Here is a 26532-nt window from a genome sequence, read left to right as displayed (position 1 = left end):
TAAAATTCACTCCTGAAATATTCTTGTGGCTGTTTTGATGAACTAACAAAGACGTAGGATGCAAATCTTAGGATCAGTGAGAAGAAGGTTCTTGACATTCAGGTTTCATTTGAAATGTCTCCTCTTCAGAAAGATCCCTGTCCCTCTGCCAACCATTTTTATTTACTACAACACTTACCTGGTTTTGTTATTTTTAAGTTTATTCGGTCTTTTGCAAACTCGCTGACTCTCATCTGCTTTATCCACCTTCTATAAAAACCTAAAACTATACCTGCTGTTAATCAAAAGTTTGCTGGATGAATGCAGCCTAGGTAAGGAGTAACGATTCAAAGAAAGGAGCAGTGACAGGTGATAAGTAGGATCTGTAGCAGAGAAGTAGAAGCAGGGACTCTGTTGAGATCCTAGGGAAGAAACTTTGGGTCCTGTGCAGAAGGGATTGACTTTGGAGTCTACAGAGACAAAGAATGAAGGCATTCAGAGCACAAAGTAGCTGCCAGTTGGGGTTGGGGGTTGAGGTGAAAGGGCAAGTCCTAATAGTGTGTCCTTCACCTGGTTATGCAGGGAGATGAAGGGGTGTAAGCTAAGCAATTCTAGAGCTTGTGAAGGGGGGTGTAAGCTAAGCAATTCTAGAGCTTGTCTAACATGTGACAAGTAAATAACACCCTCAAAAGAGGAAAATGATGAATTTATCCTTTAGCTCTTGTGGGGCTTTGTGTGTGCACAGGATTGTCTTTCTGATGAGTCTAAGTGGGCACCATTTTCAGAAGGTTTACAATAAAAACATACATTATGGAATCCTGTATTCCTGCTAACATATAAATGCCTAATGGAAAACGACATTATAAGATAGCATGAGTGTGCAGCGCAATAGTATGGTGGGAAAAAAGAACCTAATTGGTACTTTGAGGCAAATTAGCCAAACTAAAATACATGAGACACACTCAAGAAACTCCTCAGGTAGAGTTACCTGGCAATGGGATGTGCCTTTGCCTGTCCTCTCTGCCTTCAAGGCCACACCACTTTAAACAGCAAACAAGAGAAGCTTATTTCACCCAGCGTCTCCTAGGTATTTATTGCCAAGTGAAATTTGTGGGAGAAAGCAGAGGATGTTGTTGTGTTGAAAGAAAAGTAGAAAGCTGTAGCTGTATCAACATTACCCAGTGTCACCTAGTTACATCAAAAGTTCTGAATAAACAGCTCCGGGGGAAAAAAGACATTTTCCTTTTCTGAGTTCATATGTCCCCGCGCTGTTGTCTGGGCGTCTTTTCAATTTTCCTTTGTTGACTTGGCTGCTTTTGGATGGAGGCTTCTTTTTCTTATCTGTGGGGAGGAAAGCTTTTCTAACGAGAGCCTGATGACTTTGCCAGGATGACAAGGCTTGTGTGGATTTGACCACAGAACACAAAAGGCTGTGTAGCTCAAAGGAAACTGAGATGTGTCCCTGTGCCCAAGGGCCCACCAAATGGGGAGAGGAGATCAGCATTCCAACACGGGGAGCATTGCACCCCAGTCCTGCCTCATCGAATAGGTAGCCATTTTACCGTCCCTCCAGTCCTCCACCCCTACCAAGGGTCTGGGCACCCATTTGGCAATCAAAGCAGCATTGCCCAAGACAAATGTAATGTAAATCCTATGGGTAATTTTAAATTTTCTATTATTCACATTTTTAAAAAAGACAAAAACAGGGAAAATTAAATTTAATAATATAGTTTACTTAAACCAGTATATCCCGAATGCCATCACTTTGACATGATGATTACTATTACATATAACAATTACAAGTGATTGATCTAACATTCTTGTTTTCATGGTACATCTTTGCAATCTAGTATGTGGTTTTGTTTGATTGTTTGTTTGTTTGTTTGTTTGTGGTGCTGGGCAAGCACTCTACCAACTGAGCTATATCCCCAGCCCCAGTATGTGTTTAAATATAGTCAATTTGGACTAGCCACATCTCCAACAGTCAAGAGCTGCATGTGGCCAGTGGCTGCCATAGTGGAAGGTACTACTCTAGATCTTACAGATCAGAGTGACTCATTATAAAATTTCTTAGTTATGCCTAAGTGATGCCTAACAGAGTTCATGGCATGAGGTCAGGCACGAAGCTGTCTGTGTGAAGAAATCCAGCTGCTTCCCTGTCAGCTCCCCATTGAAGGCATTTGTCTTAGTGATTACACCACTGCCCAGAGTCTAGGTCTCAGCCACGTGGGTTTAGAAAAACTTGATTTATTCAAAGTTATCTGGTTAGATTTATTTCAGAATCATGCTCCTGGTGACCAAATTCTGAGATTGGTGCATAAAAATGAGAATCTCAGTCTATTTTCAATGAAACATATCAGGAGATCTCTGCTTTTTTTTTTTTTTTTTTTTTTTTTGGCTTCTCCATAGACCCTGGTTGGACTGCCCTGGCTTGTGAGATAAATCCAACTCCTCTCCCATCTGTTTTTGTGTAGCTGCAAACTAAGAATGATTTTATACATTTTAAAATTTTTGAAAGGAAAGCAAAAAAAAAAAAAGAATAAAATTTTGTGATAGCTAAGAAATGCACAAAATTCAAATTTTATCATCTATAAAAACATTTTATTGGAACATGGCCGCACTCATTCATTTAAGTATTATCTATAGTTGTTCTTGTACTACAATAGCAAAGTTGAATAGTTTCAACAGAGACCATATGGCCCACAAAGCTTGAAATATTTGCTTATCTGGCCCATTTCAGAAAATGTTTGCCAATCCCAATGTTGTTGTGTATGTAAATCACTTGAGGAGTTTTTAAAAAGTACAAACATCTAGTACCCTCAAGTAATTCTGATTTAGTAAGTATCTGAAAGTGGAGCCTACCTATCAGTCTTTAAAAGAAATGAAAACTCCTAATACCTTATAATACCAATCTATTTTGAAGACCAGCAGGTTATATGGAAAGCATGGCCTCAGGTCAAGGAGTCAGGAAGGTAGCTTGAGGATTTATCCTTACCATCAGTCTGTACCTGTCAGCAGTGGGGCCACCTGAGCCAGCATGCCAAGGCACATTCTTCTGAGTCAGCGCTCATCCTGTTGGTACTCACCTCTGTGACCTCGATGTTCCTAGGCTTCCAGCTTAACTAACTCCTCTGCTGATTGACACATTCTTCCTGTGCATTCACCAATTAATCCAGCCTTACCAGCCTGGGGCCATTGTTTCTCTCCAACATGATTGTGTTTATCTTTTATGAGTAGCTATTAGCTACCTTTGTAACTTGTTCAAGACCAATCTGAATTTTCTTTTCCAAATATTTCCTGGTTGCCTCAGTGCCTGTGCCTTAGACAACTTCCACCTCCATTGTTGCTTTGCTTGGGTACCTGTGAGTCTTGAGTCTGACATGCACCAAGCTACTGAAATGTTTGGTGATGGGTTCATTGGTGGTTCAATGAGGAATGAATGGGGAGAAAAGTTTAAAAAAATATATGGAGGAATTTTTGCACGCTATGTATTGTGTGTTGAGTGAGTTTAAAATTAGAATGCCCAGACTTGAATGTCATCTGTGTTACTTTCCCCAGAAAACTCCATTGGGAAGATCCCTTGCCTTCCTAAGAACAAAGCTTTAAGTGCTTTGGGATACCACTTCCTTGACAGGATAGTATGAAGAGGCCTTACCAAATGCAGTAGCACCCAGTGTAGTGGCTGACCCATTTTTAATGGAAAGCATCCTGCTCCTCCTTGCTTTTGCTGAGCTACCACATCCTTTTGCACTTAAAATGTCCTAATTGTTTATAGTTATAAATAGCTTGCAATCATTGATAAAATTATGCAGTTGATAGCAATATTATTAAATATAGCTTGGTAAAAAGATTTTATTATTTGTACATAAGTTTTATAGTACAATGTAAAAAATAATTCCAGATAATAAAATTTTATAATTAACCATGACTCTAATAATTGATTTTTGCCATAACAAAAATATTCATATAAACCTATTCACTTTGTAGGCTCTATTCCTTTTTGTGAAACATTACATTTTATTTTCTCTTAAAAGGTTTTTAAAATTTTCAGATGGGAATTTACTTCATTTGACCCCATGTCATATATTTTATATGCTTAGACAAATATAGTTCAACCTAAAAAATGTCTTTTTCTATTTGTTGGTTCTAAAACAGTCATGCATACTGAAGGATCAAAATCTTCTGGCCTTAATTTCACACTGGAACCACCGGAGGAGATGCCTTTATGCTGAGGCCCAGCCCTACCTGGGTCACAGACTCTTGAGGGTGGAGCCAGAGCATCACCTGTACTCTTGTAGATGATGCCAGTGGTCAGCCAAGACTGGAGGCCACTACTTTATTCCACCGGCTGTATTTAACATATGAGGAGAAAAGATGCTGTAGGGTCATGAAGGACCCACTGCTCCTTGGATGATCTGGAACTGAAACCCAGTCCCCCATCCAGGTCTGTGTTCCAGGCTCATCCTAAGCCAAGAATTTTAGACTGTGTGGTTTTCTTGATGCATATAAAAGCATCACTATGTGGAATATTACTTAAATTAATCTAAATGTGTGAATACATAGAAAATATCAGTGATAGAAGAATTAAAGTATATGTGTTTAATTCATTTCTAAAGTTCATTTCAGCACATTTTGTATATTATGTGGGTGACTTTCATCTTTAGGTCACTTTCATGAGATAAATATAATTTCCCTTTTTCCAGTAATACTGGACCCATTTAATATGTCTTCATATGTTATCATACATCATTGAATGCTATTTCATTATTTAAAATATTCCTAGTGGCTATCACTCTTGTTAGAACTTCCCAGCACTTATTCCTCCTTCTTTGAATAGCTTCCTTGTAATTTTTCTCTGGGACACTATGAGGAAATTAATGCACAAAAAGCCAATAGACTTTTGTTAGGTCACACAACTAGTGGCTGTCAAGGTCAAAAAATGAACCTAAATCATAGAGCATTTAGTCCCATCTTCCTTTCCCCTCCCTAAAAATAGAATATATAATTTGTACAGTCCTTTACCTTTCATGATTTTTTTCCCTGAAGACATTAATATCTCAATTTATTTGAGTCAATAACTTAATCATCTCAATGGCAAACTGAAAGATAAATGGAGAAGCGGGAGAAAGATACATAAAGAGGTGAACTTATAAATGGCATGATCTGCACCATATAGTGAAAATTCATCTAAGACTTCTCAGTAGGATTCTGTAGACCATTCCCTGATACATGTAGTAAGTAGAATAGAGATAGAGGTATTTTGTTTTGCTTTGCTTTTTGGAGGTGCAGTGGAAAGGACTCATTGGATAGGAAAGATGAGCACAATGTACTCACATTTCACAAAGGGCATTTTATAATGAATTTGGATGGGTCCCAACACAAGAGAATAGAAGAATAGTATTGAGATGAGGGGATCCTGCAGTGGCCAAACAGAATCAGAACTTGACTTGACTTGTCAAGATAAATACTTGATATAACTTGCATGTCTGTCCAGAACTCATTAAAATGTTGATTTAAACATTAACACTTTCTCAAAGCAATACAGTTGGTGCTTAAAACTCTACACTAACAAATTTTTCTATATGCTTTCTTGAAATCTAGTTTTTTTTGTGTTCTATAGAATGATAGTAATCACAAGATAAGCTCCCATGGTAGTGAAAGTTTCTCCATACAAATAAAGAGGCTAGGGAAGCCCAGGGACACCACAGATAACATCACAAGAACTAGAGGGCAATGGAGATGAATATAGTGGCTAAAATGTTAATTTGAGCTACAGATTAAGTATAGAAAAATAATTTGTATAAATTTATTTTTTCTGTTTGGAAAACTAAAGTCATGGAAAGCTAAGTAAATTAAAAAGAATAAATTACAGGCATTAAACTTAAAGAACAAAATTTTTAGATCCAAAGGATTATATTCAGTGTTGTTTATTCAACAAAAAAATTTGAGCATCCTCTATATGCCAGAAATGATTCTAGGTGGGGCCTAAGAATGATAAACAAGACAGACAAGGATGTTGCCCTCAAGCGGCTTGGTTTCTAGTGGAGGGAAGTCATCAAAAAACAATCATTAAGTCGATAAACAAGATGACAGTAGTTTTTTAAGTGCTCTAAAGAAAATGAACAGGGTATGGTCTTGGAGAGTGTTTTAGCCAGCTTTTTGCTGCTGTGACTAAAGTACCCAACCAGAACATTTGTAGAGGAGGAAAAGTTTATTTTGGGGGCTCACGTTTTTTAGAGGTCTTAGTCCATAGAAAACCAGCTTTACTCCTTGGGGCTAAAAGGTAAGGCAGAACATTGTGGTGGAAGAGTGTGGCAGAGGGAGGCAGCTCTCATGGTGATCTGAAAGCAGAGAGAGAGAGAGAGAGACAGACTCCCCTCTCCAGATATAAATTATATATCCCATAGCCATGCCCCCAACGAATGGCTCCAGTCACATCCCACCTATCTCCAGTTACCACTAAGTTAACCCCACCAGAGAGTAATTCACTGATTAAGATTAAGGCTGTATCCCAATTATTTCTCCTCCAAACCTTCTTGCATTGTCTTGCACATGAGGTTTTGGGGGACAACACATCTAAACTATAACAGAGAATGAGAAGGACCACACACAGCCAATGGTGGGTGAGAATGGATCCTTCCATAGAGTCAGGGAGGACTTCTCAGAAGAGGTGACATTGGAGGTGAGATCTGAGCTGAGGAAGACACAGGACAAGCTAGGGGAGAACCATGGTAAGCAGAGGGAGTGGTATATATGTATATGCCTTAGAGAGCAGCTTTGCATGCTGTAGGAGAACTTAGGCAATATTCACACTGCACACACATACACACATATGCATACATACACAATGATGTGAATGAAGATAAAGTGCAACAGCTAGATTAATATCCAGTAATCAGGATGGCTAAATTTCCTTGATGTTATATTTTAAGGTATTCTAACTCTAGTCTTTCTCATCCCCATTCCCTTTCAACTTCCAAAGTATACCCATCTAACTTGGGGAAGAATTAAAAACATTGTCCTCCAGAGAGACGCATCTTTATCTCTAGTTCAGAATATCATAGAAAAAGCCTCCTGCCTGTGCTTGGTCAAAGGATGGTTTTTATAAATTCATCTATTTGAAAACTACTTAAAGTGTCTCAGGAGGACTAGAATGCAGTAACAACAACAAAAAAGGTCATTATATTTTCAAGAGGTTTAAAATCGAAACTCCCAATAAATAGCTTTTAGTTGAGTAAAAAGTTTCTTTTAAGCTTCACTATTTACGGCAGCAAATAAAGTCATTGAATAGGTTTGTGACTCTTTGATTAATCTTTGAGAAAGATTTATTATTATTTATTTGTTTTTGTTTGTTTGTTTGTTTTTGTGGTGCTGGGGATGGAACCCAGGGCCTCACACATGCTAGGCAAGTGCTGTACCACTGAGCTCATCCCCAACCTCCAAAACATTTTTATATTCCCCAAATCTTTCAATTTGTGGGTTTTTTTCTTTTTTAAATATCTCATATTCTTGTCTGTTTGTTTTATCACATCCATTTATTTCAGTGGACCACTGTTCATAAAACTTCTCAGATATATTTTTAAATTTAAGCTTCTTATTATTGATGTTGTTTCTGATTTGGCAGGGGAAATCTGGCCATGCAGTTCTTTTGAAGCATAATAAAATGGTACAGGGATTGTCTTGTATGAGTATTTTGGAATCAGTGTTTTTCTAAGTGTTCTACAAGTAAATCAGCTCTTGTTTATTTGTTTGTGGTACTAGAGAGTGAACCCGGGGCCCTCTATCATAGAGCTACATCCCAACATTTTTTTATTTTTTATTTTGACACAGAGTCTCCCTAAGCTGGTAAAGCTGGCCTCAGACTTGTGATGCTCTTGCTTCAGCCTCTAAAGTTAGCTGGAGTTATAGACATATGCCATCATACCTAGCTGGTAAATCAACTCTTGAATGAAAAAGATCTTTAAATGAATGTGGCCCTTAAAATGGCTATATTCTGGAAATCACAAAGTCGTGAATTAGAGCATTTCTATAATGGGTCATGTGTTTTTATGTTAATTTGCATTTTTTCCAATGGACTTTGAGATTCTGTTACAATTCATCCTGCCTCTGGTATTTTATGTGCCTTAAAACTTGTTGCTACTGTATAATAACTAGGAGAGAATAGCTGCAGGGTTCCAATTACTCTGGCAAAGAAACCTTATTACATTGTCTCCGACTAAGCATGTAATTAATGTCTCTATTTCAAGGCCATTTTGGCACATTCAAAAGCCCAAAGACTATCCATACATATTTAGGAATGCATAGGATCACTTGTGATGTCTTCATTGCAGCAAAGGGTAATGCCAGAGGAATTTTGGAGGAATGTGGTATACATTAGCATGGGTTGCAATATTTTATTATAACTAAATATGTGGTTCAATATTAAATATATATTTCTAAGAAATCTCAATGAGGATAGGATCAACCTCATTAGAGAGAGTTTTTTAAAATGGGTGAGATGTTTGTTCCCAAGTAATTTGTGTAAAGCCTACTGTCTGCAATATACTTTGAACATCCAACTGGACATCTATGTAAGTAGAAAGTCTGCTTACAATCATCTGAATTCAATCCTAACTCCATTTTGCAAATAAACACAAAGTATTTTTGCATAATTTCTATACCTGCTGAGTCTTGTAGGAATGTAGCTGATGTACAAACCAATATTCTAAATATGTCAAAATATACTCTACTGTCGTGTACAACTGGAAAGAACAAATAAAAAAAATGTTTTTAAAAAGAGACAACTATGGTTAGTTTTGTACAGAACTTTACAAAGAGTTGTTCATCATTTCAAAAAAAATCATACCATGGATGGCAGCACAGCTTGTGGTATTTGAGCTGCCAATAAAATATGCCTATATTATTATACATTTGCAGCATTTGCAGTTGAGAGGATTCTGTGTTTAGGGGCCATAATCCAACAATTTCATCATTTTTCTAATCAAGAAAGAATATCATGCCCAAACATTTACCTACTGAAATATGTTTTATTATGAATGAGTTTCCTTATAATTTTCCTTGATATTACATATAGATTGGTGGGGGAGGAGGTTGTGTGCTTAGGTAAGTTATTTTATTGTTGGAACTTCTTTCCAGGATATCAGAGAGGCATCATTAGGAGCATTCAGTGAGACAAGGTTAAGAACACTTTGTTTAAATATATCATTCTTCCAAGCAGAAGGGGGATGATGTATGTGTGCATGCGTGCACTTCAGGAAGGAAAGGGTACAAGAGAATTGGCCTTGATTTCAGCCCCTATTGTGTGTCAGGCCCTGTGCCCAGCCCTTCTAATCCATGATCTCATTTTTTGTGCACGGTGCTGAGAAATGCCATGTGTGCTTTGAATCTCATGGCCCTGTAGTGCCACATTCAGAGCTGAATTTTTGACATTTGGAAAGCAGAGAATAAAAGGAGATGAGCCGATGAATATTCTTAACATTGCTGGAATGTTAGAATTATTTAAAAGTTCTGTTAAATCAGTGGCAGTCTCAGAGCCTGATTTATGGTAGTTAATGAAATTTTCACAAAGAAATATTACCATGAAATTTGAAAAAAAAAGCATAGTAGATGCACACAGGAATTCATATGCATATGAATGTCAGTGCACGTTGGTGCCTCGTGCTTCCTATTTATAGCTTGCGGGACACATCCGCAAGTGATAAATGAACATTGAAACACTACACATATGTTTATATCCACTTTTAGCCATGGAGTTGTTTCAAAAAGTGTTATCTCCTCTGAGCCAAATCCCAGGCATTTGGAAAGAACAAAAAATTTAAAATTTTTAAGATGAACCAAAGAGAAGAAAAAGGAGGAAAAAAAAATACAAACTGACATATACAGCAATAGTAAATCTGACAGAAAATTATTTTTAGCAGAACTGTATTAGAAATAAAATGTATCCGAATTCATTAGTTATCCTTTGGTCCTTGATTGTAGTTCTTAAAGACTGACACAAGGACCTTTCTGCTACATAGATACTGCCTCTAGACTTTTTATCCTTGAAGATACTTTTATTTTTAATAACATTTCAGAGTTGTTAATTTAAAGGATATTATAATTTGGATAAGTGACAGATTTCTTTCAGTTTTAAAAGCTAGAGATTAGTATTTAATGAGGAATGTGTGTCTGCGCATCTAATTTTTTACCGACCAGAATATTACTGTGAGAAGGAATTAAGCAAAGTAGGTGGGCCTGAGTTTGAAGAGAGGATATTTGTGTTGAACAGGTGGCATTCTGCACCTACAACAATAAAATTGAAACTGTCTTTCTTAGGTTTATGTTGGTTGCAAATTGCAGATACCTGAATAAACTGGTTTGAGCCAGAAAGGGGGGGGGGAGAGAGAGAGAGAGCACATATGTTAACTCACTTAACTAAAAAGGCTGAGGACCTTGCTTGCTTTGGGCATAGCTAGATAACTCATATTTTGTTATCAGGTCTGCCTCTCTCTCACCGCCCCTGCCCTCTCTCCCCATCTCTTGATCCTCCCTGCTTTCTCTGAATTCATTTTTCACCCTAAATAGACTCAACATGTTGGTCAACAGACACCCATGCCTAAATTATCCTTATCCAAGCAGAATAAAACTAAAACAAAAACTGGGATGTGTTTTATCCAACCAATTTGGGTAACATGTCCAATGTTATGATTTGGAAGTGAGGTGTCCCCCCAAAAGCTCATGTGTTAACGCAGGAATGTTCAGAAGGAAAGTGTTTGGACTGTGAGAGCAATAACCTAATCAGTCCATCCGAGTTTGAATGCCTGAGTGGCAACTCTAGGCAGGCAGAGCATGGCTGCCCTGGAAGGTTATACTTTCCCTGTAGCCCCTCTCTCTGCCCTGATTCCTGGTAAGGTGTTGCCTCACCTTGGGTCTAGAGCCACGGAGTCCACCATCCATGGACTGAGGCTACTGAAGTCATGAGCCCAAGATTCATTTTCCCTCCTCCAAGTTGTTCTTATAAGGTATTTTTATCACGGTGTGGTAAACATGGGTAGCTAAAACACCCGTGAAGTAAGTACTGAGGGCTGGGGGATACTGAGTGGTCAGGTCAAGGTTTAGTGCCTTTTAAGTGGGAAACGGTGGTGATGTCAGCTCCACCAGAACTTTAATCAAATCTACTGAGACTGAAGGAGGTGAATTTTAACACCCTTCAACTGATGGGTGCAGGCAGCCTAACCTAGGAGGAAGTGCCAGATACTGAGAAAATTTGTTTTACATATACTACAGTCATATAGATTCTAAATTTGTTCCTCTTTTTCTTCAGATGTAAGAAGGCACAGTTAGGGAATGACAGAATTTTAGAACTAAAAGAGATCTTGTAAATTATGTAGTTGAACATTATCAATTTAAGCATTTGGAGGAAGTATGTTCATCTTTAAATTGAGTCTTGCTGATTGTAAGAACTGGTTATCTTATATCTATGCAAAATACTTGAGAAGAGTAATATAAAATATGAATCAGAATTTTATTAAAAGTATTTAGCATATATCCTAAAGACAAATTTTGAAATTACAGTTTGACTAAAGTATAGGAATTATTAACAAATATTAAAATTGAAAAAAAGCCATCTTTTCCCCTTCCCAGCTATGTTATCATTTCTAAAGTTTCTATTATTATTGTAAATTGTTACTCAGTCTAAAATGTTTAATGAAAAGTCATTCTAAATTTTTGTTTATATTTTTGGTTGTTCTGACCAATATCTGTCCTACTTACCACAGACAAGCACAGTTGGTATGCCCTGTTACAGAAAATAATCATTCAACCAGTGTATCTGAGTGTATAAATATTTATATCTACTATTATAAGCAAGCCATTATTAAATATAAGTTATGGAAGCAGTTTTAAAATATTATATATTTATGTGTTTATGTTTTAAAAATATATTTTGAAGTTATTGCCAAGTTCCCTGTACAGAGGAAAAGACAACTGACCCCAAACTCATAATCTCCCATTATTCAAGGTTTTATCATTGTCAGTGTTGACTCCACATTTGAAAATTTTGTGGACTGTCTATAATCCCTCTGCCCAACCCTGACAATGATGTGAAGCAGGTGCCATGTTTCACAGCCAGCCAGGACCACAGGGGGCCTGAGGAACCTTTGTAATGTCTTCATCTGGTCACCTCAGCTCAATAGAGCTGGTGATAATGAGGCCAAGGTCAGGGAATTGACCTCTCTCAGAATGCCCTAAGCGCTCTGGATCTGAGGCCACAGACCACAGCACCATCTCTTTCATTAGGGGAAAAAAATCTTGAAGAATGTGGGTAGAGCAACACAAAACATCCTTCAACCCTAGGAGCACTCCACAGTTTGCTGACCTATGCTAGTAGCCAGACTCTTCATCCCAAAGGCATTCACATTAAAAAGGAGACATATAGGATGACAGGGATTTTTGCCGACCCATGGAAGCTTATCTAAGGTTTCAATATAATTAGATGTCTTTGTCGTATTTAAGACAGTAAGATTAAAGTTTGCAAGAAATACTGATTTTAAGAATTCCAAAGGTCAAAATTGAAACACAAATATATATGGTAATAGGATTAAAGGGTAGAAAGAGCTGATGGTGAATCTGTTCATTGAATATAATGAGATTATTCTCAGGCAGATGAGTCCTTAGTTTAAACAAGAAAATGAGCTCTACAGAGTAAAGATGTTATATTGCAATTTCCATGAACACATTACCTTTATATTTTGCCAATATGTATTATTAATACCAATTACCTTTTGGAAAACAGAAATACTTACTATAATCTGAACAAAACTTCATGAAAGTAACTAAGTTCTTGTTTAAACCTAAATATATATATAAAAACTACCTTATTAACTATTTCAGTTAATTAGAACAGCATATAAAATAAAAATTCATAATGATTTTGAACTGTACCCTTTTAAAAATATTTATTTTTTTTAGTTGTAGTTGGACACAATACCTTTTTTATTTTCTTTGTTTATTTTTATGTGGTGATGAGGACCAAACCCAGGGCCTCCGCACGCACCAGGCAAGCGCTCTACTGCTGAGCCACAACCCCAACACCTATATCATTTTTTAATTTATCTAAATTTTAAATATAAATTATCTTTGTTATAATTACATTGACAGGTACTCCTAATATGCTATCAGAGCTCAGCCAATTAAGTTAATGCAGTCTTTAATAGGTTATTATAGTGACATTATTGAGTTAAATTGAAGTTTTAAACGTATGAATAAGATACCTATCAAATTAGGAAATTTAATTAGATTTTTATAGTATAGTAACTTACTCCATTAGCTACCAGACTGACTTATAGTATGAATAAGTAATAATAAAGTAAAGGTCAAATTTTGGCAAGTGTTATACTTCAGATATTGAGTATTTGCTAAGGCCCATGTGTTAAAGGATTGGTCTCCAGGATGGCAGTTGTGATGGGTGGAGTGGGTGGAATCTTTAGGAAGGTAATACCTTGCTATTGGTCATTAAGTCATTGGAAGTGTGTCCTCCAAGAGGATTGTGGATCCTGGTCTCTTCTTTCTCTTATGCTGCTCTTATGAGCAGTTTGCTATGTCACATACTCCCTGCCATTGGCATCCCATAGTCTACCACAGTCCAGAAAGCAATGGATTTGCCCAGTCATGGATGGAACCTTTACAACTGTGAGCCAAAATAAAATTTTTCTCTTTATTTGTTAATTATCTTAGGTATTTGTTATAGTGATGATAGAAAGCTAACAGCTAGTATTTTTAGCTGGGAAAAAAACCTATATACTAAATAATATATAGATAATATTAAGTCATTATAATTCCATTTGAAATTTTAACTTCTCAATTCTTAATTAAAATTAGACCTTCTATATTCAATGTTAGTGATCACTAATCAATTTTAAAGTGCCAGAAGTATGAATATGACCATATATAAGATGCTAAGCCAGTCACTGTGGGGAAACAAATATAAAAATCATTGATCTTGGTCTTAGGTTCTTGCTTCCAAGGTACAAAAAAGAAAAAAAAAAGTTGTGCCAAAGTGCTGTGGCTACATGTAGCCTATTTGCCTATTTTTTGCACCTACTGCCCTGAGTGCACACTCAAGGACAAGGCCATAAAGAAGTCCATCATTGGAAACTTAGTAGAGACTACAACTATCAGAGTAATTTCTTTTTTAAAATTTTTATTGATCTTTTTAATTTGTTCTAATCAGTTATGCATAATAGCAGCATGTTCTTCTATTCATTGTACACAAATGGAACATAATTTTTCACTTCTCTGGTTGTACATGCACCATTTGTGCAATCAAACATGTACCTAAGGTAATGATGTCCATCTCATTCCATCATCTTTCCTATCCCCATGCCCCCCCTCTTCCCTCTGCTCCCTCCCCTTTGCCCAATGAAAGTTTCTCCACTGTCAGAATCATTTCTGAAGCAAGTGTCTTCCCAAACTGTATGAAGCTGCATTACTGTGTGACATGTGCCATTCACAGCAAGGTGGCCAGGAACCAATTTTGTAAAGCCAGGAAGGGCAGTCACCCTACCCCATGGGGTGCTTCCTCTTGACCTCCACCAAAGCTCATGTAAGAAGCTGGACAGAAGAAAAACTCTCCTCTGGAGAAAATAAAAAATTAGATGGAAATTATATTTTTTAAAAATCATTGATCTTCTTAAAGAATTTATAGTCTAAAAGGGATGGACACAAGATATAAAATCCTTAGAATAACAAGGAACAGCATAAAGCATTTAGTGATACTCACTATGTGATTTAGAGATGAATGCTGTAATAATTCAAAACCAGAGCAAAATCATTATGAGAACTGAGCTAGATCTTGAGAAATGAATATACTTCAGATCAGTGCAATGTGTCTGAAAGTTCACACATATATCCAGATACTTCTTTTTTATTTGTTCTTTTTAGATATACATGTCCAGTAGAGTGCACTTTGACGCATTATACATACATGGAGTGTAATTTCCCATTTTTGTGGTTACATGTATTTCCTTAGGTGTAAGCGCTCTGCATATTTGAAATATCTTTTAAGCCAGTATTTCTATTACAAGCATGAGGTTTCACCTAGGCCTATTGTAATTCATCATATAATTTTTAAATTGAATATTTGCAGGTGGGATAAAGAGATTGATCAAGCCCTTAGTTCATGGAACACTGATGTTATTAATCTGAAAATTAACTTCCTTTTCATACAATATTTAATTTAAAAAATTATTTGTCTATTTTATCTTCTATTTTCAATGCTATTTCTCTCTATAGGTACCCTTTGTGTATGTTTAATGTAGGACCTTTTACTATATCTTAAAATTTTTATGTATATGTGTGTATATATATATATATATATATATATATATATATACACACACATTATAATGTAGGTGTAGCTTTAAATTTACAAATTTACCTATATAGAAAAAAAAATGTGTATCAGCCAAGGTTCTCCACAGGAACAGACCCAGGAGGATACTCTATATAGACAGGGAGGGTCCGGACATAGGAGAAAGAGACAGACAAGACAGAGACAGAGAGGGGGCGATGGAGAGATTGGTTTCAGGGAACTAGCTTATATGATTGTGGGGACTGACAAGTCTGAAGTCTGTAAGGCAAGCCAACTGGCTGGAAATCTCAGACAAGAGAGAATGCTGCAGGTGTAGGGCAGAACTTCTCTGTTCTTCACCTTTGGACTTTTCAACTAATTGGAGGAGGCCCACCTATGCTATCAAGGTTATCTCCTTTACTTAAAGTGCACAACTTATAGGTGTTAACCACATCTATAAATTACCTTCACAGCAAAACCTAGATTGCTATTTGATTGATAACTAAGTACTGTAGTTAACCAAGTTAATACATAAAACTAGTCATTGTACATGACTTCTGCTTTCTTAATCTGCCTAAGATTTCCCCTGCCCCAACACGTAACTTCATTAAGTTTAAACTATATGCATGGCTTCAATAAGAGGATATCATTGTGAACTTAACTGAGCTGTATAACTCTACTTTGACTCGTGATGAAGACAGAATCTGTATTTTCTGCACCTAGTCAAGTAATATTTCTTTGAGCTCAAACATGAAAACTCCAAAGTTGAATGTGGAATGAATATGAGGAAGGGCTGGAAACTAGTTAATGGTTAGTAGTCTTTAACTCTCAGACTTCCCCAAAGTCCTGTTCCTGAATAGGATTGATGATCAGCATTCAATGAGCATGTTTCACATGCCAGACCCAAGAGCCTTTCATGTGTTCACTTCACACAGCAACCCCATAAAACTTCCAGAGAATGGAATAAAGAGTTAGATTTCTGATCTCCAGAAGATCCTTACTGTATCAAAATGTTCTAACTACTGCATGTTTGGGGCCATTTAGAATAATCCCAATTAAAACACAGAATAAAAATCCAATCTACTTGGACTATTATCACATTATCATTATGCACTTTGAATTGTGTATTCTTAATAACCAGATTAATAAATAATTATGAAAGAAAACCTACCTTTATTTGCACCATACCATGCTCTATGATTTACGTTTGAGTTTCAAGGAGTGCAGGCACACTTCTTGATGAAGTCTTTTTCTACCTCTCTCATCCTTTACTGAAGCAAAACAATGGTAGCAATTTTTTATCACCCAAACATTTTATACAACAAAATAGACGATTCTGTATTTACTTAATCTGTTGAATTTAACTGTTGACTCAGCTCTGCCAGCTTTTTAGCAAAGCTAAACTCAACCTCATGATTATTTTAATTTCTAAAGAATTTTCTTTTTGTTAGTTTTAATTTCATTTTAGTAAGAAAGAGCAATGTAAGACATTTCTGAAGATGAGATTTTTGTCTATTCCTGAATGAAAGGTACTTGGCATAGAAAACCTTAGCATCCATATAATAATCCACATGTCCACGAGTACATGTCCTGTCACTAGTTGAAAGCAAAGCTGAAACCAGAATTCAATTGCCCTACCCTCCTATGCCAGCTGCAGCTCGGTCAGTACACCGCATTTTGTCTCATTAGTGCCCAGTCTTATAAAACCCATTTCTCCTTGTGAACTCTTTACTCATTTAAATGTGCATCTCTGCATTGAACTTCAGGAACTACAGCATGACCGCTGTATGACGGTGAAGAACCCTATTTCCCTAGGCTGCACCAGTGCCAACATTTCTGTAGATAATTAGGGAGCTTTGCTGAGGGATTGCACCTGGACATTTGTTCTGGACTCTAACTGCAGTATCTGACTTTATTCTTGAGACAAACACGCAGTCCATTCTCAGTCCAACCACAATCAATATTTGTCTTAGGCACGGTCTTTGTTCCTATTGTCATTACTCCCACTGACTCTCCCTATTTTAAAAGAAATCTCATTTCAGGAGTAAAAGGGAATATGGGATACCATTGCATTCAGGCTTACTCAACACTTTAATCTTTATGTGTAAAAATCTGAATATTAAACTCAAGAAAAGTCTGGGCCAGAAACAGATACTTTGTGGGGGAAAAGTCACCACATGATTTCCTTGCTAAGACCTTAGATCTGTGCATTCCAAAATCTGGTATGGGGATTGCCAAGTATGTACATTTTTCCAAGGACTTTAACCATCTTAGGCTTTTCCAAGACTTTGTGCTTAATGGTTTCAGTTTCCAAAAGAGGAGGTTATACCAGAGAGCTCTGTCTAGTGTGTCCACACCTACAGACTCTGGATGTATCCTGTAAAGTGAGTCACATACGAAATTTCCCCTGAAAATTTTGGAGCTTTGGCTATGTTGTGTAAATGCTTTAACCGTTTTATATATTTTTAAGAAAGATAAAAGATATTCCTAATATTATGAATCATAGATTACCACCACTGGAAAGCCTTGGTCCTATTGCATTGTCTTTAGAAACCTTTTACTTAGCTGATTTTTTTGACTACATGCTTAATGCCACAGTTTTTCTCATCTCTTTTTATTTTCCCGAAGTGGCTCTTCAGAGATCTTCTAAGAAAAGTTTTTCTTTATTCTTAGAAATAAAGATTTTGTTTGTGAGTAATGTAAGCCCAATAATCTTCCAATGAATAACTTAAGTAGATATAAATAGATACATTTTAGGAAAGGAATAAAACACAGCAAAATTATAAAACAGAGTGTTGAATACAAGCAAAAGCATTTCTAGGTCAAATTTATATGACTTTTGTCTTCTGGGTTTTCAAGAACATTACTGGTTACTTCTTCCTGGTTCCTGAAATCTGCAACTGTTGACAGAGACTAGAAGAAAGACACAGAGGAAGTGGAGTGCAAAAATACCTTGGATTTTGACTTTCTCTCTTTCTTTCATGGTCTGCTGCAGTTTTAATTTATTAATTTTCATGACACTGAATAAGTTTTAGTGGGCCTATATAGAAACTGAAGTTTGCAAGAGTTTTCTTTGGCCCCTAGTAATTGGGGTTCTCCTAGAATATTAATTTCTTAACTACATTTAAAACCCTAAAAGAGTATAGATGCATCAATCCAGACAGTGTTGGTAAAGAGTTGTCACAAGAAATAGGAAGGAAAAAAGGTAAAAAAAAAATTAAAAACTAGGTAAAATAGAAAGAGCAAAGTTTGCTGGTGATCCCACTGAGTACCACCACTCATAATATGTTACTATTGTCTTCTGATCTTTTTAGAATGCACATGTCTTGTCATTTTTGTCATACATGTTCTGCCTACATTCACTTAATTTTGCAACATTATCATCTAGCTGCAATGCTGAAAATTATTCACAAAACTTATTCTTTTTTTTTTTTTTTTTTTTTTTACAAAACTTATTCTTAATGTCTTGGTAATCATCCATCATGTGGAAATTCTCTAATGATTAACAACTTGGTGATTTCCCATTTTTTACAATTACAAATTGCATAGTGGTGAAGAACTTTGTGCTGAAACTATTATTTGTATGAGTGTGTGTGTGAGTCTGTGTGTGTGTGTGTGTGTGTGTGTGTGTGTGTGAGAGAGAGAGAGAGAGAGAGAGAGAGAGAGAGAGAGAGAGAGAGAACCTAAGGTTATTTCCTTAGGATAGACTTTCAGAAAAGGACCTATTGGTTCATAAGGTTATTTCCCCACACATCATAAATTTGACCAAACATTTGTAGAAACTTATAGATTACACTTTCTCCATTCTTTCCTTTCTACTGGTGGCTTAATTAAAAAATCTCTTTACAGGATACTGGGAGGAGATTTTCAAGTACTAACACAAGAGTGGATTTTAAAAAAGAAGAATTTGCCTAAAACTCTTTGGTGATGAAACTTATCTGGTGTGCCCTTTCAGTGTGACATAATATTAAATATGGAAATGTTAATATTAAAATAAGCACTAATTAATGGCTGAATACCACTGATTATCATTAGTGAATTGCATTATTATATCCATGGATAGAACTCTGAAGCTAAAAGAATTTAGTACCAACTAATGAAAAATAGCTCTCTCTTATCCTCTTTTTGTCACTCTTGTTTCTGTTTCATAGTAATGGTTGTACAACTTTTCTAAGCATCTGAGAGAAAAGGATGAAGTATATGCCTTTTTTTCTTCCATAATGTTCATCCATAGCCATTAATCATTTTTCACATGCTGCTCTCGACTTTGAGGAAGACTGTGAGCTCCAGTCCAGGTTTAACAGTGAAAGAAGCAGAGAAGGAACTTACTTGGGAAAATAGGAGTGTAAACCCAGTACTAAAGTCAGAGGTAAAATAAAAATTATGGAAAGTGTAAGACACACATTTAACCCCCTAGTTACAGGTATATTGGCCAAATATCACGGAGTCCTGATATGTTTGGACAAATTTTATCTCTTATGGAGGCCACCCGAGAGGACTTCAAGCATCATTATTCTCTGAATATTGTCTTATTTTGTTTCTTGTTAATTTTTTCCCTCCAATTTTGGTTTTTAAGGCTTTGGCTGAACTGACCCTAATTCCTTATGTAAACTTTGTAAGGATCCATTTTCTTCTTTTGAATTTCATATGTTAATTTTCAGTCCTATTTTTCCATTATAGGGGAATAAGATCTACAAATAGCTGTATTGTTTGAAAATAAGTAATCAACATTATTTTGTAATAATTTGCTTTTCTATGAATAATGAGCATTCAGGAATATAAAGAGCCTTTGTCTCTCTTTTTATTATATGTTTCACTTCCCAAAGATATTTGAAAATGAGAATTCTCTCTCAATCTGCATGGTAAGGATCTCTCTTCCAATTATTTATTTATACATTTTTTTTAATATCAGGGCATCCTATAGTTCTAGTTTTATGGGTTGAATTATTTAATCAGGGGAGAGAATAGTATTGAAATAGTGTAAATTTTGATATCTGAGTTCAATCCTAGCTATGCCTTCCCATTACATATAATCTTCACAGCATATGGCTTGGTTCATAGTAAGTACTAAGTAAGTTCATGGTGACTTCACATTTACAATGTGTATCTCAATATGATAGGTGTTTCAAAGGTATAATTGACTTATGCAAAAGTTATCTTTCCTTTCAAAGGAATTAAAGATGATTAGACTATAAGTAATGAATTATCATCTACAACCAACATCTTTTCATGGAAATTATTTCTGTACTTATTAACTTCTACCCTGACTTGTTTTGGGGTGAAGCTCTGTTTCTCAAAGTGTGGACACATCACAGCCACCTGAGGGAAGGTGCCAAATAAACGCCCAGGTTGTACCCCACATCATTGAATAGTGGGGCTTAGCAATGGTGAAGCTTGCCAAGATGCACAGACCACCGAGGCACATCATTATAGCCCAGCATTTTTGTATGGGCTAGTGGTGTTAAGTTTCTAACATGGCACTTGCTGTTCTTGGGCCCTCGCCAGCATCAGCCTTGCAGAAGGGGCATAAGACCTGAAGAATAGTGAAAAATTGCTCCATGTTCGAGGCTGGGATAGGATGTGGAAAAGTGCCCCAAGCAGAGAAAACTCTAAGTGCAAAGGCCTGTAGAAGAGGAGACATGGTATTTGGGGGTAACTGGAAGAAGAACAGTGTGGCTGTTGTCTAGGAAGGAAGGGAGGCAAGCAGGTTAAATAACTTGGATCTCACCCTGAGGGCATGAAATTGCTGCAGAAGAATTGGCAAGATCTTAATGTGATCAAATGTATGGTTTAGTGACAGCAGACTGACTGGGGTACAAAAACCAAAGGACGAAGCAAATAGCCATCTGGGCTAGTAGCAGAGAAAATGGAGAGGAGGACTGATCTGACAGACACTTAGGTATACATGAGGACAACGAAGTAACTAAGGAGAATTTTGAATATTCAACCTCAAACGACTAAATATATGGTCCAGACAAGAAATATAAAAAGAACAACCACTTTGGGAGTGGGAAAAGTAGAGGCATACAATATAAAGAAGCAGAAACTGGGTTGATTTCTTTTTGTTTGCCTGGAATATTCAGTTTAATACGTCTATATCTACATCAGCCAAATCAAAAACATCTTAACCTCCATGTCTCGATGTGAGGGGTAACTGTCATCAAAGCTTATTGTCTTTTAATTAGTCATAAATTTTCCCCTATTTATTATGTCACTCATTCGGACAATCCACTGTGTCTATTTAAGATAAACTGATTTAAAACGAGAAAAATAAAAGGCCCTTCTTAATTGTTATTTTTATATCTTGTGCCCTGGCACTTAACAAGTAGCCTTTCCCAAGCCAGGTGGTGAGTGAGGAATGACCGTAAAAGTGACAACACATCTTTTGAGTCATATCCATGTTAACTAGTGAAACCCAGAACACAGGACGCATATAAATACACTCCTCCAAGTGGGCTGGATGCTGACCGTGTTTGATGGAAACTCTACACTGAGCACTTCTCTACAATTTGATCCTAATGATGTCAAGGCGAAGGAGCATTTAGTGACAGTCTGCCTAGATAACAGAGACACACTGCTTTCTAATGCTTCCTCTCACTTTCACTTTTTTCTGAAGTTCACAGATGTGCCCTTGATGTGGTCTGGGTATTTTTGTGAACTGCTGGAAAATTTCACTCACACACTAATGGTTCCAACGAACACAAAATACCTTTTCCAGAGAGCAGTTGCCAATAAGCAGTATTTTTAGAGGCACATGTCACAGTTTCTGTTTGCCTCTGTTGTGACTATTAATGGGCTCTGAATGATTAAGAAATAGCCTCTGATAAAAGGCATTACCCCACTGCTTCATTACATAGTATGGGGCTGTAAATGTTTACTACACATTGGGCTCAAGCTAACATGTCATTAAACTGTGTTGCAGTTAAATCGGTTCCTAGCGCATAGCTGTTACTCCCTTGAACATGTTTGTCATATCCCTGTGTCTGAAAGAGCAGATTGTTCCTTTTAGCTTCCTATAGCTAAATGTCCCTTAATAGTGATGTCATATCATTTATGCATGCTTCCTTAGAGAGGTAGTTTAGTGAGCTTTCTGAACGGTTTGATGGACTTTGCCCCTCACTCAATTATCCCTCTTTTCAATAATTTTCTCTGATGTGTTGAGAAAAATCCTTTCCAGAGAATAAAAAGAAACTGAATGATACAGGTATATGATTTTTTATTCGAATATGTCACCAGGACTAGTTTTCCTCTGGAGATTGGAGAAGTCGAGTTTCTGGTGTCTGATCAGAGAAGAAACCTATTTTCCTTTTCCCTTATAAAAACGGTGAGAGTATCGAAATTTCTCATAGCCACCACCCCTCCTGCAGCCAGCTCTGCAAAGAACCTTCCTGTTTCTTCTACTGTGTCTGGAAATGAAAAAGGAAGTGCTCGCTTTTGACAACACTCCCAGCTACTATAATGTTAGTACTAGAAATTATGACTGCTAGCAATTAGAGGGAAAAGTTATTCAGGTGCCATTTTGGCTTTCCGTAAGCATGGCTATAAAAATAAAGTGCCTCTTTGGACATGCTTAGTCACTACTTTGGGGTTAAAAAAGGAAAACAGGGGAAAAAAATTACCTGAAACATAAACATGTGTTTTTTATTCTGACATACAGTGTTAACATTGTTTTCCACAGCTACAACTCTGAAGGGTTAGTACCTTTTCATCTGTCTCTTTTCTGAAACAGTAAACAGTTATGCTGCTAACCTAGAGATGCTAAGAATATGCTGTGTCTGGTTCTCCTTGGTACTAAATATCCACTTGTGTAAATTGATGTTTTTCATGATGAAGACAGGAAAGTACGTTCTTGTCTTAAGCTCACACAAAGCATCATTGCACGTGGCGCCACTCAAGCATGGATCTCTCCAGGTGGCTCCAAAATGCAAGGGGAGTTAGGACTTGCCAGGGTCAGAGCCTGTGTGCAAAATAAGCTGCCACGGTTGGCATTAAATGTTGATTATTTCCTGTGCTGGGTTTGCTGCAGAGGAAAAATCTGTTGGTTAGTTCTGAAGAGGATATTTCTGGTAGAAAGGAAGAAACGTGGAGGAAGATTTTATTCTTTCCTCCTCTCCCAGAATGCTTTGCTTATGCTTTTTGAATCAGAAGAAGTTTAATAAATTCTGAATTCCAGAGGATAAATCATGAAGATTCATTTGATGTCATCTGCTGCTCAAGTTCTTTGCATCCCCTTGTAGGAAAGGATCATAATTTATTTTCCATTTATTTATAGATAAATATACTATAAATGATATTTCCAAGCATTTCTTTTCTAAAACAAAAAAATGCCATATTCCAAGAGCAGTTTTCTTTAAAGAGATTCTTCTGAGAATTAATCTTCCATACTCCCACATCTCTGTGGCAGTAACAGCATTTCTCACGGTCGGCATGTGTTAGAGTTATTTAAGGATGATTCTTTCTGCCCTACTAGATTGGGAGCCTGTAGGTGCTAAGATCCAAGTGTTCTTGGTCTCTTGGATGTGCATAGGCCATCATTTTACCCACAGTAGGCGCCAATATTATGTTCATTTATGTTTATTGAATAAAAGCATATTGAACAGGGAATATCATGTACACTTACTAAAAAGTATTTACTGTCAGGACTGATTTCATGGCAAAACCACTGTGTACTCTCTCTTGGATGTCTTGATAAAATTGTACACACAGAGTACATTTGAACTTTGTTGATAAAAATTATTGCAAAAGAGCTAAAAAGCCATGTTGTGTGACGAATATCACTCCTGACCAGAAATGGAGGCAGAGAGGCTAATTAACTGTATGTGGAATGGAGCTAGGTGAATTAGACTGGCTTCAGAAGCTAGATCTACTCAGAAACCCATGTAAGTGGCACACTAAGTACACTCAAGCTGTATTTCTAGCTGTAAGGAACAATTGCAAAGGTTTTAGGAACAAGTGAGAGCAAATTACAAAGTAAGTGGCAAGCCGAGGCTTACCCTGGTATATTCCTTTCATGACATATCCCAATCAAAAGGAGGGGCATTTTAAATTAGAAGCATTAATTTTTTATTTATGTAGACTAAAATTCCTATTTCCCTGAATGATTAATAATCTAATGAAATTTTATTTAAAAGATGATGTTACAATGTAGCACACACTGGGGGATATTTCATGGGTGATTACTTTCTTAGTCAAATAAGCACTAATTCTTTTTTTTCTTTTTATTCCTTAATTAGAGATGCTGTTTTTTCACCTGTAAAGAAATAAGCTATTTCATCCCCTTAATTTTTCAGTTTATTTTATTTGTTTCTATCAGTTACCTATGACCAAAGTGAACATGGAGAGAGAGAGAGAGAGAGAGAGAGAGAGAAACAAAAAGCTTGTTTCCAGAATTCTCCCAGCCTGAAGGTCTTACCCTGAGAATATGTTAGACTTACTAGGGAAACATTTATTTTCAAAACCTAATCAGGTATAGTTATTGGTTAGTAACAGTGATATGAATTTACAAGGTTTTTCATCAGTTTAGTAGCATACTACATATATCTGGGAATAGAGGAATAACTATTTGTACCCAAATGAGTCTCTTCCTCTGCTTTCCACAATTAGTAGACTTTATCTCATGTACCACTTTTTAAAGTGAAAATGTTAATTTGAATTACCTTATACCAAAGCATTCAGGAGCAGTTACTGGGCTTGCTGATGGGTTGTTCTAGCTTCTGACTATACGGAGCCCTTGTTAGTGCCACTGTAACCAGAGACTGTGGGGCCAGGAAGAATCAAAGCAAAAAAGAGGGCAGGCAGGGTTGCTGCCAGAATAAGAGCAAGTTTAGCACAGAGCCAGGCCCAGGGCCACAGATACACTTCAGGGTGAAGGGCAGAACCGAAGCAAAGTACATAGGGTGGAAGACACGATAAAACATGACTTGCTGTTACACAACAGCTAAAAGAGCAAAAAAGTGGTGGGTTCCCTGGGTGAGAAAGGCAAAGCTGTCATCCCTGAAGATGGTGGCCCTGTCTACCACAGAGAGAAAATGCTGGACCCTGTCAGATAGGTTGAATTAGCTACATGCCACTGCACCTGTCCACTGCAGTGTTAATGTCATATTTGACTCCCTACAGTTTGTCTTCCTAGCTTCCAGTCTTTACTAATTGTGCTGCTTTAAGGAGATACTCAAGATCTCTAGGCTCCTGCTTCTTTATAGGTAGAATAAGAGTTACACAACCATTACCAATATCATAGGTGCCTATGGAGATTACTTGATAATATAAAATACTCTTAACCCTCTAAGAGCCCTACCTGACACAGGAAGCTGTTGAGCATTTTTACATTATACTATCTGTTGCAAGTGCAAGTGCATGCCATTAAACTCTAACTTCTGTGTGATTCTCTTCCTTCCATTTGCCACCATCTTTGTTTCCTTGTTGAATCCTTTTCAGTAAATTAATTTTTAAATTTAAAATCAATGGTTTACTCATGTGGCACATCTTAGCATAGAAGTATAATTCTGTTTTTTTTTTTTTTCACCTTGTTAGTTGACAATGGAGATGTGAACACTACCAATCCGGGGCACAGTGACAGTAGCAACTTTTTCTTGATTGTTTTTGGGTGTCTTTCCTTTGAAACAGAATATCCTTACTTAGCAGTTCTTAGGAGACAATTTGACAGAATAAAGCCTTTAATTAGAATTTTAAGTAGGAAACAATTTAGTGTGCTATTCATAATTTTGCATCAATGTTCACATAGAATCTTGTCAACTGAATTCAGAAAACAAGGAGTACATCTCAGACAGGGGAGTGTATGGAAAGAAAGTGGAAAAGTGGACCATGGTCAGGAAGTGTGGTATTCAGTTTTCTATCAGCCATTTTAAAATACATGGAAATGCATGAAGTCCCAGTGTTTGGTGTTCTAGAAGATGAAAAGAAGAATCAGACAGTTTTGCTTTCAAGAGGCCTACAGAGTCATTTGGGTGGCATGTGACATGTATATGGGGTCTTCAGAACCTCAGACACCCTTCATACTTGGGAATGATGAATTGCTTGCTTTTTCTCCACAGTACACAACAAAATAAGGAAATGTAGAAAAAGGTTAGAAACACATTTTATAAGCATCCCAAGAGAGCTGTAAAGTTCAAGAGGTGAAAAGAATGGAGCGATAAGGGAAAGATATGGAAGGGCAAATACCTGAGCTGGTTATTCTTTAATGTTCAGGGTCTGAACATTGTGGGAGA

The 26532-nt window shown here is 36.8% G+C and overlaps 1 protein-coding gene across 5 annotated transcripts in view; it reads left to right on the top strand.

The window, feature by feature from the left end:
* The window catches only part of Kcnq5 (potassium voltage-gated channel subfamily Q member 5), a 535459-nt gene that overhangs the window by 159513 nt on the left and 349414 nt on the right, over window positions 1-26532 (top strand). The gene's annotated exons all lie outside the window — the stretch shown is intronic.

This window comes from Urocitellus parryii, chromosome 8 (assembly GCF_045843805.1).
Source record: "Urocitellus parryii isolate mUroPar1 chromosome 8, mUroPar1.hap1, whole genome shotgun sequence".
NCBI lineage: Eukaryota > Metazoa > Chordata > Mammalia > Rodentia > Sciuridae > Urocitellus > Urocitellus parryii.
The sequence above is the reverse complement of the archived record's forward strand: the minus strand, read 5'-3'. Positions and strand labels throughout refer to the sequence as shown.